Source organism: Astyanax mexicanus, chromosome 16 (assembly GCF_023375975.1).
Source record: "Astyanax mexicanus isolate ESR-SI-001 chromosome 16, AstMex3_surface, whole genome shotgun sequence".
Lineage (NCBI taxonomy): Eukaryota > Metazoa > Chordata > Actinopteri > Characiformes > Acestrorhamphidae > Astyanax > Astyanax mexicanus.
In genome coordinates, this window is record NC_064423.1 from 37,079,737 (window position 1) to 37,103,920 (window position 24,184).

Below are 24,184 nucleotides of genomic sequence, written 5' to 3' on the forward strand. Positions count from 1 at the left end.
GCGCCGTCTCTCTGGCTTTTCAGAAACTTGCGTGAAGGTCAACTGTCAATCATTTCCCACGATATGATAATAAGCCTCTAAGGCCAAAAGAGGAGGTTATTAGCTGCAGCAGAAATGGCTTAAACAGAGGCTGTCATAACACAAGACAAGAACAATCATGTGGACCCAGCAAGATGCAGTGGTGGGCAGTACGGCTGGGCGATATGCCCCTAAAACAATATCATGAGATTTTAGGGTATTTTTTTGCGATTTTGATGATTTCAAGAATATATTACTGCAAAAAAGTAAATATTAAAGTTATATTTAGCATAAATATAACAGTTTTATTAATTCAGTATGAACAAAAAAAATCTATAAACGTTTGTTTATTTTGTATTTTGTAAAGAGTAACTTACCAAAATTCTGATTTTGTATACAATATTCAAAATGTAACAAAGTAAATAATAATGAAAATAAGACAAACTGCTTTCAAAAAGTATTTGTTTTTTTTATCGTGTCACTTTCTGTTTATGATATGATTGCTTACTATATGATATATGGTACTGGGCGACTGGCCCAGTGTGATGTTGTATATTATAGGAAAAGTTTCTCAATTTCAGTAATTCAGTTTAAAATGTGAAACTTATATTATATAGATGTATTAAACACAGAGTGATCTATTTTATGAGTTTATGCGTGTACCTTTTATTGAAAGTGTTACTGATAAACCTAGGTTTCACTGTGTTACCTAAAGTACATGGTTCACGTGCTTCATCCACCGCTGGCAAGATGCAGACCACGGATGGAAGCGTTCCAATCCGCAGACCTGTAAAGAGCGTGCTCGTGCATGCGTGCAGGCTGCATCTGGCTAGCATTAGGCCGAAAACACCACCTCCCAAATGAGCAAACCAGTCATATTGATATGATCTGGACTCTGGTCAGGGATAAAAAAGGAAAGCTGCGTGGTATATGTCAAAAACTTGCAGGCGTGAGCTATTGAATATTCAGAGCTTTTGACACATCTCATTTGAAATGTGGGAAACGTCTTGATGAATTAGCCTAGCTGACGGCGCTAAGCGGGCCTTGTTGAGAGAACATCTAAAATCAGACAGCGTTTTTTGGCTCGGGCTAGCGAAAGCTGTCACAGGTGCATTAAGATATGAAAAAACGTGCCAGCCGAGCTCAAAGTCGAAGCCCTGATAGCCGGGGAAGCCTCGAAACGAGACGAGAGTCTTGAGACCGTAGATGAGAAAGACTAAAGCTCTTCAGATTCGCGTTCGCATCGCGTCACAAGCGAATCTGGGAGCCTAGGGGCCTATCAGCCGCTGCCTCTCATCAGGAGCGAGACATGGCGAGGGAGGGTGAAAATGTGCTGCATTGTGGTGCGTGATGGTGAGTGATTGCGGGCGACTGCGTCTGCCCGATCGCTCCTCGATCCCACAAGACCTGAACCGGGCAGCTGGCAGGGGAGCCATTATACACACGCCTCTGACAGCTCACTCTCTCATTACTGCAGCAGGCAGCATGTAGTCCCAACACAAGAACAGCAGCAAACGCACTGCCCATACCCCACCACCCCCACAATCCCTAGTCTCCCCTCTTTTCACTCCTCTTGCTCTCCAGAAGACATGAACAGGGTGCAATTCTGCGTGCTGGCATCATGACATCGTCCTAAATCATCAGAGCCCTCTCAGTTCTGCTCTGTTCTTACATCTCTATACTGGCTGTATGTTGCCGCTCAGCCCTCAGATACTCCATGTGCTTTAAAATGCAGCTCTAAAGTCTGGAAATGCATCATAGGCATTGTAACATACAGTATATAACATGATAATAACATATAAGGTATACACAGCATACAGCATATTGAACTACCTATAAAAACTGACCATTGTAATAAATATAGAGATGTACTACTGTACTAAAGTACTAAAATACTGTATCTTTTTCTAGTATTATTTTTACTTCTCTACTGTACTTAAGTACTAAAATGCTGTACCTGTACTCTACTGAAACAATTTTTACTCCACTACTGTACTGAAATACTAAAATGCTGTACCTGTACTCTAAGGAAACAATTTCTACTGAAGTATTATTTTTACTTCTCTACTGTACTTAAGTACTAAAATGCTGTACCTGTACTCTACTGAAACAATTTTTACTCCACTACTGTACTGAAATACTAAAATGCTTTATCTGTACTCTACTAGAGTAATATTTTTACTTCACTCCCATACTTAAGTACTAAAATACTGTATATGTATCTACTGGAGCATTATTTTAACTTCACTACTGTACTTAAGTACTAAAATACTGTATCTGTATCTACTGGAGTATTATTTTTACTTCACTCCTGTAGCTAAGTACTAAAATGCTGTATCTGTATCTTCTGGAGTATTATTTTTAACTTCACTACTGTATCTAAGTACTAAAATATTGTATCTGTATCTACTGGAGTATAATTTTTACCACATTCCTGTACCTAAGTACTAACATGCTGTATCTGTACTGGAGTAATATTTTTACCACATTCCTGTACCTAAGTACTAAAATGCTGTATCTGTACTCTACCGGAGTATTATTTTTACTAAAATGCTTTATTTACATCTACTGGAGTATTATTTGTTTGTCCTATTTTCACTTCTTACATTTCTGAATGCAAACACCCATCATAGGAGCACTTTGAATGGGTTTACAATTTGCAACTGTAGTCCATCTGTTGCTACATATCCGCACTACTCCAGACCACCATACAAAAATCACAGACCAGATATTATTATTTATATGGAGGACAGATTTCAGTCCAGTAGATAGGTTGTGAACAACAGGGTAAAACATGCTGGCAGCATTGCTGGAGTTGCTAAGTGCTAAGTACAGTATGTTACTTCTAAAATAGTAAGTACACCATATTGATAAAGCCTGGCATGTTTAATTTAAACCACTGCCTCACAGCTCAATGCTGGGGGTCTTCACAACCATCTAACCCACTCGTGGCATTGAGTGGGCAAAGTACCAACAGATACAAATACTTTGTTACCTTACTTAATTAGAAATGTTGGTTATCTATACTTCACTGGAATAATTATTATTTTCCAGACAACTTTTTACATCTACTATATATATTTTAAGGACAATTATTTGAACGTTCTACTCCTTACATTAAAAAAAAAGCCTTGTTACTCCTATTCCATTTCAGCTTGTTTTAATTTCTGCTTCTCATCATTCAATAAAACTCCTATCCAGATAAATCTTTCCATCCAGATAGAGTACAGAGAATCTGATTGTGATTGAATGAGTATAAACATATACCATTCCCACACCCTATTGGTTTATACTGTGATCCATCACACCTGCACACGTCCCGCCCCCACTCCAGCAAGAACATAGCAGACGTATGTAGCCTAGTATGAAGATGATCTGTGCAGAGACTCAAGAGAACTCCAGACAAACTCCAGTTCAACTAAGCTTCTCTAATATATTTACATTCTATTAAAAAACAATTTTTGATGGCCATATATGCAGCTGAAACACATATGCAGCTGAAGAGAGCCTTGTGCATCCCAAATTCGTGAGCATTTTACATTTAACATTATAGTCATTATAGCTTTTAGAAATGCTAATTGTTTTTATATTTAAGTACTTTACACTTTTATTAATGATACTTCAACTTTAAAACCTAGTATCTATATTTCTATACTTCTACCTGAGTAATGAACATCGACACTTTTTAAAAGCTTTACTGGTACACATCTGGCACTGTAGATCCATCTGGCACCCACTATCAGGCATTACTAAACTTTGATAACTCTTGCCATGAGTGTTTAAACTCACTCACAAGGTAACACCTTACCTAACCACTTAACAACTTAACCTAAGTTGCACAGATGTGGGCGTTCCCAAGCCGCCCCCTTTGGTAACACTCATGATCAATTTCCATACTGCTATTTCATGACATCTGGCATGTCAGTATATATTAAAAGGCACTGGGTTTCCAGTCCACCACACACTTAACTTAAGGTCTTAGCACTCTCACTCTGCACTGTGTACACAGCTCTGTGTCACTGCCACAACACGAGACTAAGCAGGCTAATCTTTCATACAGCTACGACTGCCAAAAACTGTCTGTCTGGACTGCGTCCGAGTCAGCCGATCCGTCTCCTTTATCACATTTGACTTGTGTGTGTTTATTCTGACACTTGCGTGTGCCAGACTTTCTCTCTCTCTCAATTCTTTTTCTCTATCTTTCTCCCTCGTTCTCCCACATGCATGCGCCCGCACACCTACACAGAGGTGATGGGTAAGGTATCCGCAGGGCTGATGTAATAAAGCAACAGTGTCCTGCTGAATCACTGTCTCTATGGCCTGGGCCTGCTGCCCCAGCGCTGCCTGTCACCGCTCCAAATTACGTGTTTCTCAAAATTTACAGGCCTGTCAGGAGATCCCTGTCCAAGTTTCTGACCCCACCAAATTAGATCAGGCTGCGCGCTTGACAGGAGAGAGGCCGAGGCGAGACGTTGGAAATAGATGCGGGGAAGCTCCGGGATATGACCTCTGTCGACTACGCCACGCATTCTGCTGCGTCTACACTTTCCCGCCCGCTTAAAGGGCAGTGACAGACTTAATTGGCTCGGTAGAGACAACGACTTGCAGGCATTTTCGGCGATTTCTGGGTTTTGCAGGGATTTTAGGGATTCTGCTGCAGTTCAAACATGGTAGCCGGCTCAGACGCGAGGATCTCGCGAATGTACGGTCCAGCATCTGTAGATGTTTAAGTCCAATATGCAGGAGGCCCACTTGAGCCCGGCTCGAATCACAAATAAAACCTCAACATAAATAAAACTACATGTACTCTGCAGGGCTGTCCTCTTTCCAAGCAAAATCTTTATAGAGCTGACATAGTTCACAATCCTGGGCCGCGAACCAAAGGAGAAAAAGAGAGAGAGAAAGAGAGAGAGAGCAGGAGAGAGAGATAGAGTGAGCAAGAGAAAGAGAGAGAGTGTGTGTGAGAATGAGCGAGTAAAAGGAAAAAAAAAAAAACACATTAGATCCACACAGCTGTGGCCTTGGACATGGAAGTCATTTCAAACTTGTGAAAAAGACTTAGAAAAACATCTGCTCTCCATAATGAAGTGTACAAAAGAGATCTGCTTATTTCTGCAGGGTCAACGTACCTGTTTATGCGAGAGCCGCGAGCGTGGCTATTCAGATATTTGTTTGCGGTGCTATACAGGGATATACCGTGGTTAGCTACTTCTGAGGAGCTACGGTACTTCATACCTCATTTCTGCTCTATGACCAGACAGATAATTGCCTGAACAGAGATGTGCAGAGAGCTGAAAGGCCATCTGAAGCTGCCTGCTGTGTGAAAACCTAAGTCTGAGCATTTACGCTGGCCGTCGTTTTTTGGTAGCTTTGCTCTTGTGCTCTCGGGGTGTGTCCTCTATACTTACCTTGGGTTTGAAAGTTCTCAGAGCAGATGTAAAATCAGCAGATGATTCTGCCTCGCATTCAGACCGTTCTTGAAGTTCCTTAAGGGAGAAATAAAAGCAGAGAGGGAAGAAAAGAGAAAATACGATTGCTTCCATGGTTTAAAGATTACGGACATATGGACACCGCTGAGCACCAGAGGGAGTTGAGTAAACATTTCCTTCTCCACTTTGGCTGCGGGAATTAACAGTGTTTTCAGCGGGGGATGCCGAGCATTAGTGCGACTGCCGCGAGAACAAAAAAAGGAAATGTGCCTTTTACAGCTTACGCCACTTTTGGTCCTCTTTCTTTCGGCTGTTTTATGGGTTGGCTTTTGTGTCCCAGCTCTGAGGAAACGGTTCATTAAATAGGAATGCCCATTTTCCTTTTATTTTTTAATGCGGCGCACAGGGACACTGCCCGATCTGAAGCGAGAGCGAGAAGCCAGACTTCCTCCTGGCTCGAGCTCCTCGGTCATGCTGGCTTCATTAGACCGCAGGATTCCAGCAGGTCCGCAGAACAGGAGGAGGCAGTGCTTGGCTAGCGCAGGCTATGGGCCTGAGACGGCAAGAACAGGGAGCAAGGAGGTTGGAAGACCGAGCAAACTGAAGACCTCGGCATACTTCTAGCGGAAACCATGTTTGCCTGGCTTTGGTGAACATCCATCTGTCAATCAATCTTCTTATCTGCTTCCTCTTGTGGGTCTGTTTTCTACAAGAAATTATTATGTGCATGGCAGTAATACCCCCTGTATAGGATGCCATTCCATCGCAGGGTATCATATCATCACCCACTTACACCTTTCACACATAGGAGACCATTTAATAAGGCCAATTCACCAACCTCATGTATTTTTGGGAGGCAGGAGGAAAACAAAATACATTGCAAACATTTGCATGGACACCTTAAATAAACAAATGACTATGTTAACTGGAGGAATGCACATGGCACCTGGAAAAACTTCCTAAACAAAAATATAACGCATCAAAATCAATGGCTGTTGGGTATAAAAATAAAAAATGTATCATGAAACAAAGTCTCTGAGGGGTGCTGCTGACACTAGGTTATGGAAATGAATGATAAGCACATGCCTCCTCTAAAACATGTGAAGTCATCCAGCGCCTCTTTTCCAACTTTTGCTACTGCAGCAAACTAGAACCTTCACCAATGCACTTGAACCAAAGTGTTGGCCAGCATCCCATCAGACTAAAACCAAAAGAGAGAATGGGCAATTGTGCTCACTCTGGTTCCTGCTGCTGATGCCATGTAACTACATCATAAAATGTCATCGTTTCACATGCAGCTGCAGCTGCTCTTAAGTTCGTCAAGGTGCTTTCAGCTTCATTTGCAAGAAAAAGTATGCAAAGGCCATTACAGGGAAAGAGGCAAGACCAGCTCCAGAGCCTGACAAGGAGAAAAAGCAGAGTGATGAAGCACACAAGTGGGATGAGGGATGGAGAGGAGTACCTAAAGAGATACACCTCATTTACCTTCTGCAGACAGGCAGCGAGAGAAGAAGAATAGATAAATGAGAGAAAAAGCAGGAGTAAGAAAAGAGGACCAGACGAAAAGTAATCCGCAAATAACCTTTTAGGGCTGTGAGCAGCCTTGAAGGCGACCAATGTGCCAGCTTGAACCCGAGCACAGCGCTAATCCCTATCTTGCAGTGTTCCGCCCTTGCCTTGATTAAAAACAGGGCCCATAAATCAATGGCAGGAGACGGAAGGCCACCCACCATTCCCTAAGTGCCAGAGATCCACTCGGTGCTGGAAGAGTGCTTGATTTGTTAATAGTGTACATAATGGCGGCCATTTTCACAAGCCACATTAAATCATACGCTGCTAGCCCCCGTGTGAGCATTAAAGCAAAAGAGGGGCTCAGTGATACAGAACTCCACTCCTGAGGTTTTCTTTCCTTTTTTTTATACTCGCTGCAAAACTCAGGACTAAATTGGATTTTCCCTGCACTGTTTTCTAATTTGAAACATCCATCATTTATTATTAAAGGAAGAAAAGAAAGGGGAGGCTTGCCTACGGCGGCCGAGGCCCCACACCCTGATTCCGACCAACACACATCAAATACAGGCACACAAGCAAAAGAACAAGTATGAGCGAATGAGTGAATGAACGAATGCAGTAATGCGCTCTGCTCTTACCCTCAAACCACTTCTTTTTTTCCTTCTTTGCCGAGAAATGGGAAAAAAGGACAAACCGAAATCTGTGTGGTGCTCGGAGTAATACTGCATTCTATTTGAACTCAGACGTAGTTGAAGTAGGAAAATTCAACTGGTACGCCCACAAAAGTCCAACTTTCTGACACGGACTAGACAGTAGAAACAGCGGTTCTAATATACCAAATTTTATCACATCTATCTATTTGTGCATCATTAAATTTGTTTTACACAGTCTTCTTAAACTCCCATCTTTGTATTTACGTGACATGTTTCTACATTGGATGTGTTTGGATGTTCAAAATACTGTTTCATGAGTTTCTATCAACTGGTATAAATATCGATTTGGGACATATTTTGACTGGATTCATAATAAAGCCCTGGTAAATGACCGACAACCCCGTCTTTGGCTGGCTACCTGATTTAGAAAATGACAAACATTATGTCTGGCTCTGACATCCAACTTCTGAGGTAAATAAAAAAAAAAGCAGCATAAGTGCAAAAGTTATTATGTAGGCCAAACAGCCAATGTGCTACACTTCTTTACACTTCAATCTGTGTTTGTATGTAAAATGTTTCCATGGTGGATGTGTTTGGATGTGTAATATACTGTATAATATGTTTATATCAACTGATACTGCTGGCAATGCTAACAACTATAACCTAGGACATGAAAAGTGGGGAATATTTTGGCTGGATTCGCGACAAAACACTGCTTGAACAATGGTCAAAGCAGTTGCTGTAAACTGTGGAGACTTTTGACTTTTGGAAATGCATTTGAAATAGTGTAAAATTTTCAGAATATTTAACAGGAATGCTGTAAATTTATGTGGGACAAAACTCAACTTCTAAGGCAAATGAAACACAATTGGTTTCCATCAACACGTATTGCTTACAATGCTAGCCCGGGATAATGCTAACAATGACAATGGCAAACAACTGTCAAATCAATGTCCAAAGACAATTGTTGGCCAACTGTTTTTGGAAATGTTTTAATATACATAGTATAATAGTATGAAACGTAATAATAATTGGGTATGACGTCATTCCTAACACTGCCATCCAACTGTGAGATAAACAGACCACAGCACAAGAGGCCAGTCGTGATGTAGGCCTACACAGCCAATGTGCTTCACAATGGAAGAGAAGCCCAGTGCTCCTCCCAATCTTCCGAAAAAGGGTTAAAAGCCTGGGGTGGAGGCCACCACGTGGCCTTCAGCCACCCTGTTCCGTATTATTGAGACGGCGGCGGCTAAAGTGTCGCAATTAGTCCGCCTTTTTTCATGCAAATCACTTTGACAGCACAACAATCAGGCGGTTCCGCCAGCCAGGCTTTCTCTTTGCACTCGTGCGCCCGCTCTGGCATTTGCCGCGGCTGCCCACATTTGCATTATTTATCATATCAGTGCGAACGTGGGGCCCCTGTGCGACAGGGCTGCCGCTGATTAGTGTGGCATTACATATGTTAAGCACAAAGAGAGTGATTCCCTTTTCCTCATGCCCCACTGCACCACTTTGAGCTCCCGAAGAGAAAACAGGGGGCTTATTAATATCCCACAGTGGCAGAAACAAAATATGGCTGGGCAGGGTAGGGAGAGTAAAAGGGTGGACACATGGAAACTCCTATGTATTGGCAATACTATACGTATCACAAAACAGGAGTTACAATTTAATATACTGTAATATATTGCAATACTTTAAAGAAGGCAATTTATTGTGATAGCCTTTTTTCTTTTTTTTTATTTATAATGAAAAGGTCACGTTTTACGCACTCAGACCAGTAGAATCTAACAACACTTAAGCAATACTGCTATTTAGTGGACAGGGATTAATCACACTTAATTAAAATATATTTAAAAGTATCTCATAAAATTAGAATATTATGTAAGATCAATTGCTACTTTTAGTGTGTGGGCAGTGTGCCAAGTCCTGCTGAAAAATGAAATCCGCATCTTCATAAAGGTTGTCAGCAGAGGGAAGCATGAAGTGCTGTAAGATTTTGCAGGAAAACAAAACTGCACTTACTTTGGACTTGATATATATAAAACAGTGGACCAACACCAGCAGATGACATGTCTCTACAAACCATCACTGATTATGACAACTTCACAATAGACCTCAATCATCTTGGACTGTCTGCCTCTCCACTCTTCCTCCAGACTCTGGTCTATTGATTTTCAAATGAAATGTAAAATTTACTAATGATCAGTGATGGTTTGGAGAGACATGTCATCTGCATGTCATCAACCTTTCAATGGTACTATAATTTTGGAAATGAACGATGTATATATACACAATATATCATTATATTGCTGAAACTGATATTTTATCCTACTCCTACAATTGAATAGGACTCTCTCAAGCTAATAAACATTGCCTATTGGCAATAGGCTTTATCTAGTGCCAGATTAGTGGGGTATAGCGGGTATAAAGACCCCAAGAATTGAATGGGATGAGGTGAGGTTGTGATTCAGTAGTAAATCCAGTAGAAAGCCTTCCCTGAACAGTAAAGACAGTTACTCCGACAAAAGCAGGATAAACTCTTTTTAATACACTGAAGCAGGTGTCCCAATACTGTTGTGCACATGCTGTACTTTGCTTTGAGTCACTTTCAATTATTTTGCCTGCAGACTTTAAAAAACGGTGAGAGTGCATGACGTTCACTACGCCGCATGTTGCTGCTGGTGGGCTGTTGCTGTTATAAATAGGCGCCATTTGTTAATAGGAGGAGTCCCATCAAAGGACTGTGTGGACTGTGGCACGGTGATGGATGGATGCATCTTGATTATCATTAAAAAGTCATTTACAAGACAAATAGGGACTAGCTTTTCAAATTATACTTGCTATAAAGCAGATTTGAGGTTGGCCGAACACTGCTGAGAACAAGCGCTGCTTTACTTCGTTCTGGCGATTACTGATTACTGCACACGGTTGCCTCGGGCTTGGTGCGCGAGTGGCATGGCACGGAGCGAACGTGCTAACAAAGAGTCGTCCTCACCGTGCCAGCGTGAGGTGGTGTAGCCCGTAAGAGCTAATGGCAGGTACTTGGAGGCAAAGACATTTTAAACGCCTTTAAACGTCTTTAAACAATGTATTTAAGAGAGAAATTGAAGGACGAAGGAGGAGAACAAACCAGGAAAATCATCAAGAAATAAGCACATGCGATTCCTCCCTCTTTTCCGTTCTCTTTTTTCACTCCCCATTTTCTCCAGGAGGTCACTGTAAATGAAAGCTGACAGAGGTAATATCTAAGGAGGGAGAAAGATGAAAAAAGCGAGAATGAAAGAGAGAGAGGAGGGGAAAAAAGAACGAATAAAAAGAGGCGAAAAAGGGGGCTGCAGCACTGCGAGCCAGGTCCCTGCGCCTTTAAACTGAAATCTCAATCTCGCAAAAAAGTTTGTTCCTTAAAAGGAAATCAGAGAGCTTTAGCTGAGGCATTGCCTCCGAAATCATGAATAAACATCAGACTGCCTCGCCACGCATACATCATACATCACAGGCCGACACTACCTAATGGAGGAGGACTCATCGCCCTGCGACACATGAAAAGCCGGCGAAATTACCAAGCCGACTGTACAGACGCTCAGCGCCTTTGCAAGCGGACCATCGAGGGAAAAAGGACGGGGTGCGGTGGGGAGGGGTGGGTGCGACAGTGGCAGGCGAATGGAGGAGAAGAAGAAGAAATCTTTCGTCTGAAATGGCTCTCTGAGATAACCATCTCTCTGCACCGCTTGCCGCCACTGCCGGGTAAAAGAAACGAATCGTAATGACATTTGTGAAAATAATTAGAATACAAATGCAATCTCCTCTTGTAGCCAGCCAGCCGTACCCCCTTCACCAACCATTTTCCCATCTCTCTCTCTCTCTCTCTCTCTCGCTCTCTCTCTCTCTCTCTCTGTCTCGCTCGCTCACCCCCCTCTCTCTATATTTCTCTCTCTCACTCTTTTTATTTTTTCTTCTTTTTGAGATCCCCACACAAATTACTGAGCACTTGCGTCTCCTACCTAGCCATTTAACATACAGAGAAAGAGAGAGAGAAAAGAAAAGAGAGGGAGAGAGAGAGAGAGAGAGAGAGAGAGAGAGAGAGAGAGAGAGAGAGAGAGAGAGAAAGAGAGAGAGGCAGTGCTTTATTGCAAGCTCTGGTGGAGATGAAATTGCATTTACCAGCAATCGTCCTGCACTGTTTGGGCGCGCTTTATGAGACTGCGAGTGACGGCGGGGCCGATATGTCATCTCTAGAAGCACGGTGAAGAAAATGGACGTCTCGTTTACGCGCCGCCGCGACACAAAATGGACCCGCCTGAGCTGTAGTACTGTTGTAGAAAAAGAGTGAGGGAAAGATAGCGGGGAAGAAATACTGATTTCTGAAATCAGGGCTGGGCGATATGACCCTAAAACAGTATCACTATTCTCTGAACATGATACCTCAATTATGATAAATGAGTGATTATTTTAATGAACCATGGACACAACACTGATGTTTGGGTTCTCTGATATGTTGATTACATGTTGTAGACTGGATGGGTGGAGTCGCAGCATTACATACATGAGGAAAGCATTAGGGCTCTGTTTTGGCAAGAATCAGGTGACACAATCTGCATCACAATACAGGGGCTATGATTCTATATATTGTGATATTTTGTAATACTGTAAGCAAGAAGATACATTACAATTTTTATAAACAAAATCAGAGTTGAAGAAAACTTAAACTTTCTAAAACTGCCATCTTGCTGGTGAGGTACAAACAACACTAAATTAAATCACTGTCTGACACCAATCTTTTCATGGTAACTAACAATAAAAATTTGCTGCTGTTTTTAACCCAAAAGAGCCGATAGTGATGTAGAAGATGTAGACATTGCCCTACATCATTCTGTCTGTAGTTTTTTTTACTCACAAAGACCCTAAGTGAACATCCTGAGAACATCTATACCGGACAGAGGAAATCCATGTTAATTGATTTTACCTCATTTACAGAATGTAAAAGTGCTGGGTGAGTGTTAGAGATAAAACTAGCTCCTTTAAAAAGTGTACTATTTGCTTCTATAGATCTGTTTCAACAATTTACCAATTCACACGCTTAAATTAGAAGTTTTATCTTCCATATAACCAGTTGACACTATTTCTAGAACAAAATGTTACTAAATTATGTTATACATCAGGATTTTAACCTTAAAATATTAACAGTCCCACATAGTGGTGTGCGATATAACGATATACAGGTGCTGGTCAACGAATTAGAATAATTTGAAATGTGCAATCATGAAATTCTTTGAATGCATTTTTTGTGCAGAAAGCAAATCAGGTGTTCACCGCACCTGTCCTACCCGTTAGACTAATCACAGAACTCGTTACCTGGAAAAAAATTTGCTTAGCTGAGCTTTCCAAAAGGCCCATTTAGGCCATTTAACTGTGACACTGTTGTTTTATTGAATTAGAATAATGGAGAAACCGTTTCATTGAATTAGAATAAATGCTCGAATTTTTGTTTTCTGTGAAGAGTGTTCACTGTGCAGTATAAAGTCAGGGTTGAGTAGAATTTCTAAGTTGTAAAATCAATCATGGGTAAGCAGCGCGACCTCTCAACCGGAATAGTGGCTCAAATTCAAGCCCTTCGCCAACAAGGCTTGACCCAAACTAAAATTGCTGAGCAGCTCGGCATCAGCCAGTCTTCCGTCTGCAAAGCTCTCAAGAAAAACTGCAGCAAGCGCACCAACTGTTCCGGCGTCCGAAAAACTTCTGCTCGCGACAACAAGCAGCTGAGAAAGATCGCAGTCAGCAACCGGTTCAAGTCCACTTCCGAGCTCACCGACTTGTGGAACAAGCAGACCGGCGCTGACGTCTCCAGATCAACCACTTACCGTCGTCTGCGCAAACTCGGCTTCAAATCTCGCGTTCCAGCAGTAAAACCGATGCTGAACAAGAAACAAATGGAGAAACGGCTGAAGTGGGCCAAAGAACACGGCGAGTGGACTGCTGAAGACTGGCAGAAAGTGGTCTTCAGTGACTAATCACGCTTCTGCATCTCCTTCGGTGACCAAGGTCCTCGTGTCTGCCGTCGTGGTGGCGAAACCTACAACCACGAGTGCGTGAAAAGATCCGTCAAGTTTCCCCAGAGCGTTATGGTCTGGGGATGCATGTCCGCTCGAGGTGTAGGGAAACTCTGCTTCCTCAAGAAGACTGTCAATGCTGCCGTATATCAAGATGTTCTGGAAACGTTCCTGATTCCGACTGTTGAGGAACAGTTCGGCGAAGAAGACTTCATATTTCAACAGGATCTTGCACCGGCTCATGCGGCAAAGTCGACCAAAGATTGGTTCACTAAAAAACAGCTTGAAGTTTTGGCATGGCCGGCCAACTCGCCTGACCTCAATGTCATTGAAAACCTTTGGGCCATCGTCAAGTGGAAAATTCGCGACAGAAAGCCTACTACGCTGGACCAACTGAAGCAGAACATCGCCACTGCCTGGGAAGCTGTGAGTGCGGAAACTTGCGACAAGCTGGTCAAATCGATGCCGCGGAGACTTCAGGCAGTCATACAAGCCAAGGGGGCAGCCACAAAATACTGAGAAAGTGATGATTGTAATTATAATAAAAATTATTCTAATTCAATGAAACGGTTTCTCCATTATTCTAATTCAATAAAACAACAGTGTCACAGTTAAATGGCCTAAATGGGCCTTTTGGAAAGCTCAGCTAAGCAAATTTTTTTCCAGGTAACGAGTTCTGTGATTAGTCTAACGGGTAGGACAGGTGCGGTGAACACCTGATTTGCTTTCTGCACAAAAAATGCATTCAAAGAATTTCATGATTGCACATTTCAAATTATTCTAATTCGTTGACCAGCACCTGTATATCGTGGGGATGATAGAAAAGTGCCTATCATGCTACTTACCTTCAATTGTCCCTATCGTTTCTACAGTAATTTCATTAATTATTCATGCAAATATGTAAAGTAGGCTACGATGAAAGGTATTGGCATGGTCACTTTGCATTAACTCACTTTACATAAGTGATAATAAAGTAATGTTCTTCATAATGTGGTTTTGTGACATGACGCTGCTTTACGTTATTTGACGAACACGCCGGTTTGCGACATGCTTTACGTTATTAAATTCTGAACAATGGAGACGCATTGTTCTTTTGAAAAAATTAGCTACTGCATCTACCTCATCTGTTTTCATTTGATACATATATATTGCTGCACTAAAAGGTAGTCATTCTCATTTGTGAAAGTTTGGTTTAATGTCACTTTGAAATAAAATTTAAAAAAAGTAAGCAATGATATTATTTTGTCATATTTTTCTATGAATAACTGAAAACATACTTAAATGTGGTATATCATGATGTATATCATTATCGTGATATAAATATATTTTCCCATATCGCCCAGCGCTAGTCCCACAGTAAATTTAAAAAAAAGAAGCTAATTTTGAATTTGGTATCTATATTCAGAAGTGGGTCTATTCTCTGTGTAAAAAAAAAAAAAATCAATCTATCAATATTTTCTTACAAACCCTAGAAAGCACTGATTATTTTGATTCAGCAAGATTTATTGGATTAGAGGTTCTAATGCTTATTAACATGTTTTTCTCACTTTCTCATAATCCTCTTCCTGTCTATTTCCTGCACCTTTTAACTTCTTTTTCAAAATAAAAGCCCTGTGCAGAGCTTTGTAATTGTGATTTTCATAACGGTTCATAAAATTCTGAAGCAGTGGCAATAATTTTGCAGCAACTGGCCAAGGCTACAAAATATATGCAGTGCAAACACTGAACTGTCTACACAAATCACCTCAGATGACTCTATATACGTCTGTTAGATATACAGTTCGCTGGGAAGATGAATACAAGATAAACTGCAGGAATGTTCAAAATCCACAGTTGTGTTTGCTAAAAGCGAGCGAATAAAAATACTAAATAAAAAACTAAACACTCCAACACCAGTCTTAATGTTTTAATTTAATGACATATCAATATTTCATCAGCGCTGTAGAATTCTGTACAGATCTATAAATAATTTACCAGCACGGGGAACAAAACACTGACAGTAATTTAAAGCGTAAGCATGAGCACCATTTCCTGTCCTCTGAACACGTCTGCTGGAAATGCCTTGGGCGAGTTGAAGTGAAAATATATACACAGTGGATCTCTGAAAATCTATTAAAGGAAGATGGTAATTGGTGCGCGAGAGCGTTTCGGGGTGAGTGTTTGTGAGTCTTATGGATAGAGAGATGGATCCAGCACGTAGCCAGGTACGAGAGTGGGCTCAGAGCAGCGCAGTGCAGTAATTTCTTTGATCATTTTTAATGGTGGTGTTTCATGTGGGTGTGCTGCTTGTGCACATATGCCCCCCCCCCCCCCACTACAACACACACCACCCTGCAGGTGTCATTTCACTCCTCCAGCTCTGGGATTAGTATGCGGCAGGCAATAAAGAGCTGGGCCATTATACTGCACTGCACGCATCCATAATCTCAACACACCAGCATCATTACCTTTTTCAAAAGGACGCTACCAACACACTGTCTGCTGAAAGATTGGTACGTGGGAGAGAGAGAGAGAAAGAAAATGTAACACAGATAGCCAAAGCCATTGTCCTTTGTTCAGAAAAAGAAAAGTGTGAGAGACAAAAAAAAAATAGAAATGCACTTAACAGAACAACAGCACAACATACTCCAGCCTCGGCATCTAAACTAATGATGCACCAAAATAAAAATTGGGGAAAAAAAGGAAAAAAAGTAAACATGTGGCTGAACACCAAACATTTTCCCACAGGTGTTTAATTATTTTACCATTTTTTTTTCCACCATTGCTGCACTTACAAACAATGACCCACTCTACATTGGTCTCCAAAAAATGCCACTTTTCGTTCTTTCGCCATTTTTGGCCAGATAATTGCTGTTGCCGAATATTCTGTGTATTCCTACTGTTAGCTTTCCTGTTTGAACAGAAATCTTGGCACCTAAAAAGCAATATCCATGTGCATATCCATGAACTTGTTTCATGTATATGTAGCTAGTGTTGTCACAATACCAAAACTAAGACTTTCCATATGATATCTCCCTAAATATCTCAATACCGATCCTAATACGATACCACAGAATAAAAAACAAACAACAAAAATTTATGGAATGATAGAAATGATCGGAATGATGATCAAACATAATTTAATTAATAATAAAAGGAAGAAAAAAAATACTCAGAAAAGACAGCTGCTCCTAAACAGAAAATAGAAAAAAATAAGTTATTTTAGAGTTTAGATTAACTCCATCGCTGAAAAGCACAGGAAACCAGAAAATAAGGCATTTAAAACCTGTGAAACATTTATATTTTACAATCTGCTGAAATTTCATGAATTATCATGTGATCGGTGTGGTGTTTGGATGCTTTGAGGAGCTTACACAATGGGTTGAGTGTAGAGTTGACTGAAAGTGAGTGAATTAAAATTATGAATTTCTTTGATTTTATCAAATTAAAATTCTCTGAAATATAATCAAGAGGAAGATGGATGACCACAAGCCATCAAACCAAGCTGAACTGCTTGAATTTTTGCACCAGGAGTAAAGGCTTAAAGTTATCCAAAAGCAGTGTGTAAGACTGGTGGAGAAGAACATGCCAAGATGCATGAAAATGGTGATTAAAAAACAGGCTTATTCCACCAAATATTGATTTCTGAATTCTTAAAACTTTATGAATGAACTTCTTTTCTTTGCATTATTTGAGGCCTGAAAGCTCTGCATCTTTTTTTTTTGTTATTTCAGCCATTTCTCATTTTCTGCAAATAAATGCTATAAATGACAATATTTTTATTTGGAATTTGGAAGAAATGTCAGTAGTTTATAGAATAAAACAACAATGTTGTATACCATGCAACACTATTTGAACCAAAAGAAACTTCCAGTTCTGCCCTAAAGTCCCACTGAAGCTATTCCAACAGTTTTCATCACAGCATGACTAAACTAGCCAACCAGAAAGTAATTCAAAAGTTAGAGAAGAGAGTGCCCACGACCGCAGCACACCAGTGCTAATATAGCCCAGTATCACACTCATGTATTCTCCTGTATTATTGAGGAAGTGTATTATTGTATCAGATCTCTCTCCATGTGGGAGGGAACACTTATAATGATAATGAAACTCTCCAAAGAGCAAAGGGATCCATAATTAAAAACGCTGCAGCTTCAGAACCACACAGTCTGTAACACAGAAAACCCACCAGCTCAAGGAGTGGGCAATATCACAATCTGCTGGTTATGTAAATTAGTCACACTGTGCTTTATAGAGTATGCTGTAAGGAGTGATGGTACTTAACGGTGCTTTCACGACTACCTTGTTTGGTCCTCACCTTCAGACTCCAAACTCAGACTTTTGCCACAAACAACCATCCATGTTTTGTCCACTAAAAAGAGGTGTTCAGTCTACATCAGTGTCTAGCCGAGCTGCACAGTGCAGTACCATGCTAAGAAATAAAGCGCTGAAGTAAGAGCACCCTAAAGGACCATTAGTCTATATTAAAGATTTTCAAGCAAGACAAGCAAACAAAAATGAAAAAACCTAGAAGTTTGTTAATTATCTTCTCTTTATCTACACTGCCTGGCCAAAAAATATTGCCAACTTGATTTTGAGTAAGTAAATAATGTGGGGTTGATGCTGCAGTTGGTCTGCAGGTTTAGGATCAGCAACAGTATGTTCTGAAAGAATGAGGTATTCAGTACCTGAATATACTGAATATAGACCAGATTATTCCATCAATTAATTTATTCCCTCCCTGATGGAACAAGCATATTCCAAGATGACAATGCCAGACTTCATGGGGCTGGAATTGTGAAAGAGTTCAGGGTTCAGGGAGCATGAGATCAGTATTTTCACACATGGATTGAGAGAGTTCACCACAGATTCCAGACCTTAACCTCATTGAGAATCTTTGGGATGTGCTGGATGGAGAAGAGAGGCTTTGTGCAGTGGTCAGACTTTACAATCATCAATAAAAAGCAAAGATCTTGATGAAAAATGTATCAATTATTGCAACACTGGATTGAAATAAATCTTTTGACATTGCAGAAGATTATCGTCATAATGCCACAGTGAATGTGTGCTGCTATCAAAGCTTAACTAGGTCCAACAAAATATTGACCTTTTTTTGGCCAGACAGTGCATCACCAACAAGAAAGTTTCTTGGGAGCATTCTTGAAGGTGTGGGAAAAAATACTGACATTGAAATATATCATATCAATTTCATTTGTGATACATTATCGATACATAGCGTCAAATATAGATATATTTATTAAAACATACGTGCTCAAAAAATCTCTAAGACTGTATTGTTGTACGCCTTGCGATTTTCACCGTTATTCTCGACATAAGCAGTCAACTTCAAGTCAAAGTTTTTCAATAAAACATTAGAACATTTTGAGTCAATTTCAAGTCACAATTATATATCATACAGTATATTATATCTAATATTTTTATTATTTTAAGCTAAACAAAAAACACCTCTTACTGTGTCATGCTGAGAAACTGAACAATGCGATTCCTTGAGAACCAGGGAGTGTCACAGAGTGGCATCAGTTCCAGTGTGCAACTCCATTAAAAACAATAGTTTTAAATGTTTAGAAGTCTACACAGTGTTGTGTGGAGCTACATGGTGTGTCTGGGATGTGACAGATTTATCAAATCAAATTTTAATGACAATTGTAAACAGAATCTAGTCAAACTATATCTGAGCACTATTCAGATACAAAACACGTCAGATGTCAGTATTCAGCTTTTCTTAAATTCTCCATAAAGGAGTGTAAAGCTGTAAAGCCGGGGAGGTGTGTGTGTAGAAAGAAGGCCAAGACCAAAATCCCTGAGAGACAGAAAAAGTGTCCCTTAAAAAGATCCAGTGTTCAACAGAAGTTGTAACTTCTAGTTTAATCTCTGCCCAGTTTAAACTGAGGCACTACACAATACTATAACCTTAATTTGGCAAAACTGATATACAACATGGACAAAAAATGCTGAGACACCTGTACATTCATTGTTTTTTCTGAAATCAAGGGTGTTAAAAAGAGTTCATCCTGTTTTTGTTGGAGTAACGGTCTCTACTGTGCAGGAAAGACGTTGCACTACATTCTGCAGCATTGCTGCGAGGATCCTGAGACCAGGATGTTATATATAATACACTCTGTTAGTTAGACTCATCCATTCCAGAGAACTCTTCTTTTTTTTTTGTATTTAATCTGATGTGATATCAAATTATAATAAATTTGAGACTTATCATGACAAAATTATCAAATTTTGCAATAAGATGGCAAAATGCACATTTTACAGTACACTTGTGATTTCTGTATTTTCTGGAAAAAAAAATTATATATATATATATATATATATATATATATATTTTTTTTTTTTTTTTTTTTTTTTCCCCAAACAAACAAAGCAACTGCTTTGCACACACAACAAGGCAGGCAAATAGGTTCAAGTGAAAAATTAAGGTTATCTAACCTCATGCCTACAGTGTCCCCATATATATAATACTGTAAGTAAGTTAATTTGCATATCAATTTAGGAAACAAAACCAAAAATGCATTCAAAGACCTTTGGGAGATAGATTTACGACCTTTTAAGACAAATTAAGGCCTTTTTGTCTTTCAGTGCATATAATACAGTTTATGCCAGCTGGGCACATAGCACTTTTCCACCAATGAGCATTGCTCCTTGGACCAGTTCCGTTCGGGCTTATAAGAACCGTTGTGCCATTTGATGTACCATCAAAACATCACATCACATGTCATCAACAAAGGGGGTTTCACAGCGACGGTGAACCCGGTTTACATAGAAGAACATTTTTAAAGAGTATTTTTCGGTTCCTGCTGCGAACAAACATTCCTGGGTCTGGAACCTACTTTTGTTGGTGAAAACAAGACAAACGGTTTAAAATTAGGTTCAAGAAAAAGGACAGTGCGTTCAGACGATCGTGGAAAAGCGCTAATAAAATACACTTAACTTAATTTATCATCCAGGTTTTACTAAAGCATTAACCATTGTGTCCAGGCATTCGTGTTAATCGAGACTAATGTATGAGAGACTCCTGTTTCTTCTTCATTCACACACATCTACAGATCTAACCAATACCTTCTGCAGCACCTTGCCTCTTGTGCTTTTTAAAATCTGGGCCAAATTCCTGTCAACCATCAGCGCAGGATGAACATTTGCCAGCACACCGGCCACTAGATCAAACGGCACATGGGCCATCCCTCGAGACAGGGCCTTTAGTCGTCTAGCAAATCCATTACTCCAATTAGTCTGCAGAAGGCGGAGAAAAACATGCAGACAACCTGGTACAAATACGGTTCTACAGTGTCTCTGTGCTACCAGTGCTAAAATATGTCCACATACCCTAATATTTAACACCTCATAATTCACATTCTGGTGATCTCAATGGCTGGGTGATTTGACTAGAAAACTTGCATCTCGGTAAGTTTAAGTAAACAGCGATTATATATAAATTAAATGGTTGATGAAACGATCAGTTCTTATTTGTAACACCACAAACAACCTACTGAATATTTAAATAGTAAATATCTTATCTATATTATATATATTTTAACAGTTGTACTCATGATATTTCACTGACTTAGTAAACTAGGGCTGCACAAAACAAGAAAAATAAGTTACATTAAATAATCCAAGGGCAACATATATTAATTCTGTATCCTGAGATGCCCTGTGATTCAGAAACCTACTTCAAGGCTTTCTGTAGCATGTGATCATTAGAGCTTATGTACTGAATCTGAGCTCTCAGAATCAGATCCTGGGTGGAAGAGCTCCACGACCAGACCTGGGGCACCCCTGATCCAGAGTACTGATCCCTGGCCCTTCAAAAAATCCATTATGGTATGTGTGAAAGTGGCTGGTGTGAAAGAAGCAGAGAGAGAGTCGATAGCTGGACAAGCCTGGCCCAGGCCCAGCCAAAGAACAGCTGCGTCCAGCAGCGCGGAAGACCGGGAGACGGAGCGTCCGCTGGCTTGGCTTGGCTGGAACGGGAGAGTTTGGGGAGCAGATTAATAGACGGTCAGAGGTTAAGGAAACATAATCTGATCTAACTCTGGCCGCTTTTAGGCCAGCTTGCTCTGCTTTGCTAGCGCTTTTATCGACGGGCTGCCGTGCAGGGCCCCTTGCTCTCTTTGCTTCCGATATTTGGAGAGAGAATTAAGGACGAGGAGCGGCCTTCTTCTGCTCTTCTGCTTGGATGCGTGAAGTTGGGCCATGTTTGTATAGCCTTAGCACTTCTTAGCACATCATCTGCCATAGATGGTTTACAGGTGCCGCGCACTCGCCAGTGACCCTGGAAATAAAATGCTGAATCGAAGAATATAAAAACGAGCTGCATTCCCTATTGATTGCAATTAACTCGTCTTGGTAAGCTTGAATAACTTGCCCTATGGCAATAACTGCAATGTTATTTCATGAGTACCTCTCTCTCTCTTTATATCTGAATGAAGCTATACATCAGTACGCTACTTGTCCCTGGATATTACAGTAAACGCTGCGGCTTTAAAATGGTATGCGGTGGGAGGATTCTATGCGCATATTCAGCTGGTGTAACGAACCCGGCTCTGAATAATACACACTCGTGGCTGGCAGGCCTAACGATTCCCCAAGCGCCAGGGCAAAGGATCCCACTGGCCTGATAAAAGGGCTCGCTTTCTGCAGCAAATGCGCACATTTTCCAGACGTGGGCCAACAGTTCACTTTAATTGGCCTTTTCTACAGCGCTGGACCTTAATTACTTTGTTCCTGGATAAAAGGCCTCAGCCTGTTCAGACAAGGCCAGGGTCCTAACCTTTATCAGACTGCTCTCTCTCTCTGTCTCGGTCTCTCGTTCCTCTGTCTTCGCTCTTCCTCTCTTCTTTCCTCTCTTCGCTATTCGTCTTCATGTATTTAAAAAGGGAAAAAAAAATGCAGCCTGGGGTCCAGCGCACGTTCCTTGCAGTTTGCCACTAACCTTTCCTTTCAGGCGCTCGTCTTAAAAGGTCACTTAAAGATACACGGCTGATGCGGTCGTGAGACATCTGGAATATTTTTCTATTTATGTGCATATTCCTCTCCTGTGCCAGCAACAATAACAACGTCAAACTACAGAGCAGTCTACTTGCAGGGCTCTGCTGTTTCTGATTAAGTATCTGGATGTTTAACTGATGCCTCTCAGGCAACTTTGCAAAAGATTAGAAGCACAAGGCAAACAACAGTCAATTTATCCATCGTCCAACGAACGCTTGCACCAAAAAAACCTTGAGGAGAAGTCTATTCAGACTTCTGTTATAACCCTTGTTGAATTGAATGCAGAAAGAAAAGAAGTAAACATGGAAGTGAAAAAGCATAGAACATTATGTGAGAAGAACTTAACTTCATTTCATGGGTCAATACATACCACAATAAATGAGAAAAGGACTATTCAACTGTCAAACAACAAAAACAACCTAAGACACAATAGAAAGTTCCCATAAGCGCATCAAGCCAGGACATTTCATTATCTGTGAATTCTGTTAAGGATAAATAATAAAAACTATATTCACTGTATGCCCGTTTGTCAAGTCAAACAAGGTTAAATAAAACAATGGCTGCACAAAAAATATATAAATCATATACAATATATTAACAAAAGTAACGAACCTAAACTCATTCATTGTTTCTCCAAAATCAAGGGTATTAAAAATACTCCTTATCCTGCTTTTGTTTGTGTATTTGTCTCCATTGTTAAAACAAGATTTGATATTAAATTTCGCAGCATTGCTGTGAGGATTTGATTGCACTCAGTGACAAGAGCGTTAGTGAGATTCACAGCATTCACAGCATTGAATGCTCCGCAAAATCTCCCCAGCTAATCCCAACCAAAAGTACGAATGGACCACCATCATTCCACAGAACACAGTTTCACTGCTCAGTGCTGGGAGGCTTTATATCTAAGATATTAACAAATCAAAAATACAAGTGCAAGTCAAGACACAAGTATTTAAGCTTAAATCTAAATAAATTCCTACAGTAACATAACATACAAAAAAAACATGTTGTGCATGTGTAGCATACAAATAATATATACATATTAGGATGTTGGTTGATCACCACAACATCTCATCCCCAATTCTCCAAGAAATATTATGTCCCATGACATTTGCCATGTCCATTGGAAGCTAAGAAATGCTGCACTGACCTGTGGGATATGCATGTGGTGTCTCCTCCACAAATCTAAAGGTTTCAAATGTAAGAGTCACTTATTTACATTGACAATTTTAGCCAAACATCACCAGGATAATTTACATAACTGTGCCATGAGCATACCGGCCAGTTTTTAGGGTGTTCTAACTCACACGATATCACCTTAAAACCCATACATGTGTGGTTCATCCCAAGCTGCTCCCTGAGATAATGCTTTATGATCAATTCATTTAAAGCTCTTGACATCCAATCAACAACAGAAAATGGTTCAAAAATCCAGTGTGCAAACGTTTGCAGTAGTGTAAAAACTTTTTGCCAAGACACATGAACTAAAAACTTATTATAGTACTGTAAATATTAACAGATGGTGTTA

At 40.4% G+C, this 24,184-nt stretch overlaps 1 protein-coding gene across 8 annotated transcripts in view; it reads right to left on the reverse strand.

The window, feature by feature from the left end:
• LOC103032915 (plectin) overlaps positions 1 to 24,184 on the reverse strand; it is a 283,581-nt gene that overhangs the window by 239,256 nt on the left and 20,141 nt on the right. Inside the window, exon 4 of one of the 8 annotated variants that reach the window (XM_049465594.1) lies at positions 5,427 to 5,504. The exons of the other annotated variants lie outside the window; for them this stretch is intronic. The gene's annotated coding sequence lies outside the window, so the exon portion shown is untranslated. The remainder of the gene's footprint in view (positions 1 to 5,426; positions 5,505 to 24,184) is intronic. 8 annotated transcript variants of the gene reach the window in all.